Here is an 11,758-nt window from a genome sequence, read left to right as displayed (position 1 = left end):
CAATCGAGTAGAACATCTAGGCATTTGAGATAAAATATTTCAAAGATTGGAGCAATTCAAGGTCAGACTAAACCCTAAGAAGTGTGTCTTCGGGGTCACATCAGGAAAACTGTTAGGCTACATTGTGTCAGAAAAGGGCATTGAAGTAGATCCAGCAAAGGTACAAGCTATCATGGAAATACTACCTCCTAAGAATATTAGCCAACTCAGATCTCTTCAGGGACAACTGCAATCCATCAGACGATTTATAGCTCAACTAGAAAATAAATATCTCCCATTCAATCATCTACTTCATAAGAATATACCTTCCAGATGAGAAGACAAGTGTGCGAAATTATTTCACCAGCTCAAACAATATCTGATGAATCCACTAGTTTTGGTACCATTGATAGCAAGCAAGCTACTCATTCTCTATATATTAACAATAGAAGTATCATTGGGGGCACTACTAGCACAAGAAGATCTGGAAGGCAAGGAATGAGCCATTTATTACATCAGGAGAACTTTGAACGGATATGAGATAAATTATACATTCATTGAGAAGGCTTGCTTAGTAGTAGTGTTCGCTTCTCAAAAGTTTTGCCACTATATGCTAGCCCATACAATCAAGCTGGTAGCAAAAAACAATCCTCTCAAGTATTTACTTAGTAAGAAAACTCTTACATGATGATTGACTAAGTGGGTTATGATTCTTAGTGAGTTTGATAGCCAGTACACAGAACGTCGAGCTATCAAAGGACAAGTAATTGTAGATCAACTAGCAGAAGCACCACTACCAAACCAATAACCACTGCAAGTAGAATTTCTAGACATGGATGTACTTACTGTCACACCCAAGAAATGGATCCTATACTTTGATGGATCCTATACACAACATGGATCGGGTGTCGGAATTGTTCGTCACTCCAGAGGGGCACACAATTCCAAGATCTTATAGACTAATGTTTCCATGCACCAACAACATCATTGAATATGAAGCTCTGGTAATAGGAATCAAAATGGTTGTGGAATGGAGAATCATGGACTTGAGAGTCTATGAGGATTCTCAATTAGTTATCAATCAGATCAATGATGCCTATCAGACAAAGGATGATAAGATCATACCTTACAAGAGAATAGTGGATGATTTCAAATAGTAGTTTTCACACATCACCTTTGAGCAAATACCAAGATTGCACAACAAAGTTACCGATGCAATGGCTACTATCGCTTCACTATTGTAAATTCTAGATAAACAGAGTCATTACGATTTCCTAGTAGAGAAATCAAGTTTTCCCCAGCCTATGACAATTCTGTTAGTATTGTGGATGAATTGATTATGTGTGGCATTGATGTTTTGTCATTGATGTCAACACTAAATGTTACTAGCAAATAGGTTACCGGTATAAGATCTAGTGTTACCGATAGAAGAGATTATCTGGTTGGCACTTCTGACATGTTTGGATCAGTAAAGTATATTGGATTTCATGTGTTATATTCTCTATAAGCATGATTTGGTTAGTTGGTATTGGCTTGGTAATTGGACGTTATCATACACTGGTAAACCCTTACCGACACTGGTTTAAGGCTTTACCAGTAGAGCTTTCAATGAGGAATTATGATAGGATGCATAAGTGGTGTTGGTGCAACTTCTAGATGGTTTCCAGGATGCTGAAGATGTTCGTTGTTCGTGTTTCAATTTCTTGAAGATGTTGCTTGGGCATGGTGGTCCCAAAATAGGTCTGGTACCTATCTAGGTTATGGACCGATATCATGTTATTGTGTACTCTACACGTTACCTGGATATTTTGAGATGTTTTATGGATTTGATATTATTGTTTTGATCTTAAGCCGACATGGCATATCATTGTAAAAAGGAATTATATAATGATCTTAATGTAATATCTTTAGGTGGCCGACCTAATTGGTTTATGCCTTAGGGTTTGTATAAATAAGAGGTAAAACTCTTTGTAATGTATCATGGTTATAGGAAAGGTCATGGTCGAGGATTGTAATATGAGAATATTATAATATCACTCAGGCTAAGGAGTTGATCGATCATTGGTGATCGAATTGGATTCAGAAGAGGATTTAGTCCTCTAGTATTGAGCTTAACCGGGACTGTAATCAGGCATGGTAGATGTTATTTCCAGCAGTTCACTCTATTGGATTGTTGTCCATTTATCTTGAGAAGGTTGTAGCCTCTCTATAGTCAGTGAGACTCTTTTGTAATGAGCAGTGTGCCTTCCTGCAAGTGTAGGCCCCTCATTGTAACACATACTTTATGCAGAAGTATCATCTGACTGTGGGTAGGTTTCCCACCTTGGTTTTTCCCTTTCAAGTTTTTCCACGTACAAATTATGGTGTTATGTGGTATGCTTGCTTTACATTGATTATCTGGTTAATTGCTAAGTTGTATTGTTTACCGGTATCTATTTCTACCGGCATTTGTTTGTGCTTTACCGTTACTTGATCTTTTTAAGGTTATATTATGGATTAAAAGTTATAATCTGTTAACAATTGATTCACCCCCCTCGCCCCCCTCTCAGTTGTTCACTGGTTATCCTAACAATTGGTATCAAAGTTTTCGTCCTCTTTTGCAGAAGCTTAACTGCTTGAGGAAGAAGTTTACATTGAGCAACCTGATGGATTTTCATTAACAGATGATAAAGATATGGTTTGCAGATTGAAGAAAGTTTTATATGGTTTGAAACAAGCTCCTAGAGCTTGGTATGCAAGGTTGGATAAATATCTTTTGAAGCTTGGTTTTACTAAAGGTGATGCTGATAGTAATCTATATTATAAGATCACTGATAATGACATTCTGATTATTGAAGTTTTTGTTGATGATATCATTTTTGGAGGAGAAGATAAATTGTGCATGGAATTTGCTAACAACATGAAAAATGAATTTGAAATATCTATGATTGGTGAAATGAAATTTTTCTTAGGTTTGCAGATTACTCAAACCGGCAAAGGGATTTTTATCTGTCAAACTAAGTATCTGAGAGAATTGTTGAAAAAGTTTGGTATGGAGAACTCTAAACCGGTAAGTACTCCTATGGCTACAAGTGAGAAATTATCTATCAAGGATACTTCTACACTGGTAAATCCGACAAGGTATAAATCTATGATTGGTGGTCTGTTATATCTAACTCAGAATAGACTTGATATAATGAATGCAGTAAGTATTGTTTCAAGATATCAAAGTAATCCTAAAGAAAATCATGAATGTGCAGTAAAGAGTATATCTCGGTATTTGCAAGGAACAACAAAATATGGTTTATGGTATTCCAGAAATGATGATTTCACTTAATGTGCGTATATTGACTCAGATTGGGCAGGTGATACTGATAACAGGAAGAGCACTTCTGGTGGAGCTTTCTTTCTTGGAAAGAAACTGGTTTCATGAATAAGAAAAAAACAGTCATGCATTTCTTTATCTACTGCAGAAGTTGAGTATGTTGCAGCAGCAACTAATTGCACTCAAGTTTTATGGATGAAGAAAATGTTGAAGGATATCAGGGTAAATTGTAGTGAACCAGTAGTTATCTACTGTGATAACTCTATAACTATTGACATGTCTAAGAGTCCGGTATTTCACTCTAAGAATAAGCATATTTCAATAAAGTATAACTTTCTGAAGGACAAGGTAGAAGCAAAGGCAGCCAAATTGGTTATGTGAACACCAAAGAATAGATTGCATACATACTCACTAAACCGTTGTCTAGGGAATCGTTTGAATACTTGAGAAACGGGTTAGGGGTTTCTACCCCATCGACAGAGACTTGATTGATGAAGTTTGTCATCAATCTGGTATGCATTATCAGGAACATTATTCATTCTAACACTAATGAATGGTGCTACTACTCAGGGGGAGTAGTCAGCTTTGAGATTCAGAGGTTTATATCATTGCTTTGATATTTTTGCCAGGTTTCTGGCATTGATATCAAAGGGGGAGAGATATTGATATGAAAATTAAAGAAAATTTATAAACATTGGGGAGAGAGATTTGTTCAAAGCCTTACAAAGATATCGTTCACTAGGGGAGAGCTATTGATTGTTGGTTGTCTTCAACAGGGGGAGACTTGTTTGGCATTTCTTGGTACTTAGATGTTTTTCACATCTAGTGTTGCCATCAATGTCAAAGGGGGAGATTGTTGGCATTATGGATGAATTGATTATGTGTGGCATTGATGTTTTATCATTGATGTCAACACTAGATGTTACCGGCAAAAAGGTTACTTGTATAAGATCTAGTGTTACCGACAGAAGAGATTATCTGGTTGGCACTTCTAGCATGTTTGGATCAGTAAAGTATATTGGACTTCATGCGTTATATGCTCCATAAACATGTTTTGGTCGGTTGGTATTGGCTTGGTAATTGTATGTTATCATACACACTGGTAAACCCTTACCAACACTTATTTAAGGCTTTACCGGCAGAGCTTTCAATGAGGAATTTTGACAGGATGCATAAGTGGTGTTGGTGCAACTTCTAGATGGATTCCAAGATGTTGACAATGTTCCTTGTTCATGTTTCAATTGCTTGAAGATGTTTCTTTGGCATGGTGGACCCAAAATAGGTCTAGTACCTATCTAGGTTATGGATCGATATCATACTAGCGTGTAGTCTACACATTACCTGGATGTTTCGAGATATTTTATGGATATTATATTATTGTTTTGATCTTAAGCCGACATGGCATATCATTGTAAAAAGGAATTATGTAATGATCTTAATGTAATATCTCTAGGTGGCCACCCTAATTGGTTTAGGCCTTAGGGTTTGTATAAATAAGAGGTAAAACTCTTTATAATGTATCATGGTTATAGGAAAGGTCATGGTCGAGGATTGTAATATGCGAATATTGTAATATCAGTTAGGCTAAGGAGATGATCGATCATTGGTGATCGAATTGGATTTAGAAGAGGATTTAGTCCTCTAATATTGAGATTAATCAAGACTGTAATCAGGCATGGTAGATGTTATTCCCAGCAGTTCACTCTTTTGGATTGTTGTCCATTTATCTTGAGAAGGTTGTAGCCTCTCTGTAGTCTGTGAGACTCTTTTTTAATGAGTAATACGCTCTAGGCAGTGTGCCTTCCTACAAGTGCAGGCCCCTCATTGTAACACATACTTTATGCAGAAGTATCATCTAACTATGGGTAGGTTTCCCACCGTGTTTTTTCCCTTTCCGGGTTTTCCACGTACAAATCATGGTGTTATGTGGTATGGTTGCTTTATATTGATTATCTGGTTAATTGTTAAGTTGTATTATTTACCGGCATCTGTTTCTACCGGCATCTTTTTGTGCTTTACCGATACTTGATTTGTTTAAGGTTATATTGTGGATTAAAAGTTATAATATGTTAACAACTGATTCACCCCCCACCTCTCAGTTGTTCACTAGTTATCCTAACAAATTCTGCATCCCAAGTCATCTATGCCCTAACCAATTCAGACTCACCTCTATACATGACAATCTATGATTATCTCAAAAACAATACTCTCCCACCCAATCTATCTCACAACAAAAAACCCAGCTTCATCTGGCAAGCTGTCTGCTATACCTTAACTACTGATACACTTTACCATCGAGGTCTAGATGATACTCTTCTTCGATGCCTCGATCGTAACTAATCTGACTCTTCCTTATACGAGCTTCACGAGGGTATATGTGGTACACATTCAAGTGGTCCTACTCTTGCCAAGAAACTTTTGAGAATGGGATATTATTGGCCGACAATGGAGATAGAATCCTATCAATTTGCTAAGAATGTCCTAAATGCCAAATACATGGAAAACAGATCTCCTTATTCATTCTCAATTATCTCATTTGCAAATATGGCATTCCCAGTTCCATCATCACAGATAATGAGTGTCCTTTCAAGAATCAAGATGTGCGAGAGTTATGTGAATGATTCAAAAGCCAACATCGCTTCTCCACACCATACTACCCACAAGGGAATGGTCAAGCGGAAGCATAAAATAAAATAATCTTGAAAATCTTCAAGAAAACAGTAAATGATGCGAGAAAGGATTGGCATGTACAACTCAATCCAACACTTTGGGCATATAGGACTAGTATCCGGACACCATCAAAAATCAAAAATAGCTATCAAATAATGATGGGAGAGATCAATTCAAAAACCATCTCCATTCCGTGAAAGTCACAATTGATAGCTTCTAAAGCTTTCCGAATACTTTAGTTATAAAAGCTCTTGAAATTTTAAGAGAAATAAGAGAGAACCAAGGAATGACAGGCAAGCTTGCTCTAGACTGATAACCCTTATCAGAAACCAACTATAAATTTGTAACAAAATTTAGTTGAAACCTGGCTAGAAATTGTTCTTTTCAACCATTCTCCAATTCATTTCTAGCTAGAGTGAGATCTTCATAAGCCCAAAATTGAGAAATCAAAATTTGTGAGTTAGTTTAATCGGGGTTTTACCTAACAACCATTTGTTTTCAAGAAAACAGTTCCATCAATTCGCCCATCACCTCATCCTTGTGCAAAAGAATAGCCAACGAACTAAGTTTCTTTGAGCTGATCTTTTTAACAGTCAAACTGTTTTATAATCAAAGTTACTTGTTTCTATTTCAGAATATAAATTGATGAACGGTAAGCTCTCCTATTTATGAACAGCATATCTGATTTTGAATCTCACCATTTTAAAAGTCAAAAAACCATGTTGAACAACACACATTTATAAGAAAGTGTTTTACCTCTGGAATCTGATTCTAACATCTCATTCAGATCCTCTAAACCTAAATTCTCTAAGCTATTTACTGTATCCATAGGCTTACAAATTTTGATATATTAAAAGGTGAAGATATTGAAAGAAGAATTTGGATTTGATGATGCCTTCAATTACAAGTATGAGACAGACTGGGATGCAGCACTGTCCAAGTAAGTTTAAGTAGTGAAGTACATGTAATGTATAGATAGATTTCAATTGATGATACCTTGAACTCCAAGTATGAGAAAGACTAGAATGCAGCACTGTCCAAGTGAGTTTAAGTAATAAAGCATGTGTAATTCATAGATAGATATCATTTTCTTATTTAACGTGAGTAAGAATTCAGTGTTAGATGACTACTGAGCAGGTACTTTCCAAAGGGAATAGACATTTACTTTGAAAATGTGGGAGGGCAAATGCTGGAGACTGTTCTCAACCACATCAATATGAATGCGAGGATCCCCCTATCTGGAATGATCTCTCAATATAACCAGGTTAGTAGAATCAATGTCTGTGATCTTTGAAGTTTTATCTACTCAATGGAGAGTGCTAATGCCATGTATAGATCTGATACACTCACTGTACATTGCAGAATTGGAAGAAAGGTTATGGAATGAAAAACCTTATTAACTTGGTAGAAAAATGTGGGAATATGCAAGGGTTTGTTGTGCTTGATTATATCCATTACATGGAGGAATTTGTGAAGGAGATGGTGGAGTATATGCAACAAAGTAAAATCAAATACAAATATGATGTGAAACAGGGAATAGAGAGCTACTTGGAAGCATTCAATTCTCTGTTTAATGGGGGGAATACAGGAAAAGCTCTCGTTCAGCTTTCACCCGATCAATAAGTAAAATGCATTTTGCTCATTTAGAAATGTATTGGGAGCCTTCTGGAAAGGTTCTAATGCCACTGTTTTGGAGAAGCTAGAGGAGAAAATACTCATGCTATGGGCTGTTGTAGTTGAATTATTCAAATCAAAGAAGCAATTAAAATATGTTCTTTCATAATCATATTTCAGTTATTATTTCAGAGTCTTATATTCAACAAGACTTGATCTCGGGTAGGTTCATTAAGAACCATTCAACTTCATCAAAGACTAAAGATCCATTGACAATTCCTTTATTTTTACACTTCTATATCATATGATTTTGGGTATTTTTGTAAGGACGTGATCATATAATATTGAATCTATCAGCCATAGTCTCTTTATCCACTACTTTAGTTAAGGTTGATTTGATACCTTTTGCTAGCTTGGAGTAGCCCACATATGCAATGCTATCATTTGATTGGGTTGTACTGTAAAACCTAGATCACCAAATTCAATTGTAAAATTTCTCACTCATTAAGCCAACTTTCCAAAAAAATTCCATTACAGTATCAACCTATAGAGTATTACCGCAAGTTTAGTGACTAGAACCATAAAATTATATTTAGTCTTAGGTCATTTGTTCTCATGAGATATTATTAATATATTATTTGAGAGAATATGCAAAAAGAGCATTTAAAGCATTACAACAATATCTTTAAACATTGTATTTTGATTGTTTAGTGTATTTGCAAAGTTCACGCAATAATCCTATCAGGTTCAACTACTAACAATGAAGCTAACACTCTTTTGTCTAGTCAAATAAAAAATCTTATTATTCTAGCTAGCATAATCCTTTGTTTAGAAGTAGGAACAAAAGGCAAGTGCACAACATAGGAAGTTTTAGTTCCATAATAGACAAAATTACAACAAAACAAACTATGATTTAGAAGTAGAGAGGTTTTATCCAAGAAATTTTGATCTTAGAGCCTTTGATCTATCTCTCTTCAATTAATTACTTCAAATGGGACCTCTTAAAGCTTAAATCATTATATTTTCTAAAAAATGTATGATTTCAGTAAAAATCAGGATGTACCAAAAAGTGGGAACCAATATTGTGAGTTCACCCCACAACTGACCATTATATATCTATTATCAACACATCAAATTTAAAAAGCTAAGCATATTCTATCCCCTTTTATAGTTATCAAACCTAATTATTTATGATTTAGTTTTGATTTCATTCATTTCTTTTGGTTATTAGACTAGATTTGTTATATGTTACCAACAAAAAGTGATTTATTTACTTGTTTTTGGTAAATCCTCAATTCATATCTAACCCAAGCTTTAGTCAATAAGATGCCATGGAGATGGGGGGTCAAAAAGTTGTCAAAATCAGTATAAAAGATTATCATTTTGTGTCATGATTAGCATTACATATTTCATCAACATATTCAACAAAAATACTATTAAAATGTTGAGCTAATTATTATCTTTCTAATCATTTTCTTTTAATCTTTATTTGCTTATATTAGTATTTTCATATGTCATGATGTATTGCATTTTTTGCATTTTTCTTTATTTGTTCATCCAAATGTGAAAAATGTTATATACCTGCCTTCTACATTTCATTTTATACAATGAAAACTTAAAATTTTGATTGTTTTTTTATCATGGCATCTCCACTTTGATAATTAATAACAAATAATATCTATTAAAAATAAATTAAAAAAATCACCTACTACATGATTTTAAATAATTTTTTATTACTGTTTTGAAAAATATTCAACGGAATTATAAGGCAATTTGAGGAAGGGTGGATGCCTAACACTGACATTTCATTGAAAAAAATGGTCACACAAGTTTGAAATGAAATTGTTTGACTTAGTTAAATTTCAACATTAACAAGCCACTTAGTAGTTCAAAAAATAGATTTAAAATGCTCTAGTTCTTGTTTTGAATCATCTTTAATTTTTTTAGCATAATCATTGTGAGTCAATCATAAGTCTAGGTTTCATTGTTTTTTTTTAAAAGGTAACCAATTAAGACCTCCTATTTGGCCCTCCATTCTGATGCACCTATAAATTCTTATCTGTTTCATCTTGAAATTTGATATAATGTTTGTTTTCTCTTCTATCTTTTAGAAATGAAACATACTTTTTTCTATTCATTGATTTATCTTCTTAATTTTCATTTCATTATTTCCTAGATATTAGCCCTTGATATATTCTATATTGAATTTTCTATATTTGGACATTTCTTTGTGTTCTTTTTAATCATGTTCAATTTCCTTAAATTTTAAACCATCTTAGTATCCCATCTCTAATAAAATCCTTCATTTAATTCAAAGGCCTTCTTTCAATATCATCATACACCTAGACATGATACAAAGAGATGTATATGTCTTTAAAATGAAATTCAATACCTCATAAACTCTAATATCATACAAGCAGATAGTGTGAATGACAAGGAGAATAAATATGTAGCACCACCTAATCAAACTTGCAGATCTTTACCAATCCTTTGTCTTCCTAATCCACAAACATTATTGAGCCTATTATTGATAGTTGTATAGCCACTATTGACTTATCCAATCAAGCTAAACATATAGTGAATGTGATTGAACAAGAAAAAATTAAGCCTAAATGTGAACCTAATATTACCTTTACCTCCGAGGATATCTTAAAAAATGCATCTAATGGACCACAATACAATACTGCTAGAATTATAACAAATTCACACTTCAGATGCTTATTGATCTAGTATGTATGGTGAATGTGCCTATAGAAGAATATATTTACACATATGAATTATATCAAGACACTTATGGCAACTCTAAATTATTGATTAAGGTGCATGATGGTTTCACTTGCCCCAACATTGCTTCCATCACTATATCCATGAAGGCAGTGTCTTCCATAGTCCATAAGTATCCGAATTTCTCATTTGAAGGATAGGTCAAAACCATATATCATATTGGTTTCTATCCCTTGTCTAACGATGGAAACTTTACACGGTTACTTTCATCCTCAACAACTTCAACTAGCCAAACCTTATGAAGACGTCCTATTCCTATCTTACCAAAATTTTAAAGCCAAGACAATACTTGAGTTATCCTTAGGCAATCCTTTGGGACCCACTTCGATTGCTACTCCTAAGGATCATTCAATGTCTATGGATCTATAAGTAGCTCTTTCTACTCCACATGAATGGAGTGAACCACATCCTAGACCAAGAATCCTCCATACTCCTAAAGTTCCTTGTATGTATGTTGTGGTTCCACATCTACCATCCTATAAAGGACAAAGAGGTAAACACCTGACACCATATAGAAATCCCCCTATCTCTCAACTTTTAGAGGTTCCTTCCATTCCTACTTCTATTCCTAGAGAAAAGGAAGAAAAGGAACCGGTTTTGAGTGATACCCAACCTCCTTCTATAGAAGCTTCAAATTGTAACCAACGAAATTATAGTACGAGAGAACATCAACGAAGACTTTGTGCAAGAATCGTGAGTTTACTGCAAGAAGTGACTCTTCTTCTAAGACAACAAATTTTGATTTAATCCCCTTCTCAATTACCATTGCCCACACCTAGAGAGGAGCCTTACCTTGCCCAACCTTGTCAAAATTTGAAGTTATCAATTCCATAATATTCTTCTCCTCCTCCTATCAAATCACCTATAGTGATCAATTTGGATGATGATTTTAATAATATGGTTGGAACTGTTGAAAATGATAATTATCTTTTATGTTTTTAAAATCACTAATATTAGCTACTAGTGACATACATTGTGATCCATCATTAGAGCATGGTCCATGTTTGACACTAGACATAGCTCTATATTTTGTGTTGGCATTTGGCATAACTGATGCAGATCAGGTGATGTAGTTGAAGTTGGATGAATACATCGGTAAAGGATAGAAGTCTATTTGTGATGAAGAGATTGAGATTCTATGAATAGATGACATAATCATTTATTTGTGTTGCCATTGCTGGCAACTAATGTTCCTGATGTTTTATTTTGTCATCTAAGTGATTTGGTTTACCGACAGTGAACTAAACTCTATGAAATAGAACTTTAACTGGTAAAGCATATTTATTTTGATTGGATCAATTGATTGGTGATGACTGGTGATTTGCATTTTGGATGGTGAACTTGTATCATGGAAAGGTGTATATGACTGGAACCAGAACTTGTGATGATTACCAGAAGGCGTGTTTC

The sequence above is a fragment of the Cryptomeria japonica genome, chromosome 4, assembly GCF_030272615.1.
Source record: "Cryptomeria japonica chromosome 4, Sugi_1.0, whole genome shotgun sequence".
In the NCBI taxonomy this organism is placed as follows: Eukaryota; Viridiplantae; Streptophyta; class Pinopsida; order Cupressales; family Cupressaceae; genus Cryptomeria; species Cryptomeria japonica.
The sequence above is the reverse complement of the archived record's forward strand: the minus strand, read 5'-3'. Positions refer to the sequence as shown.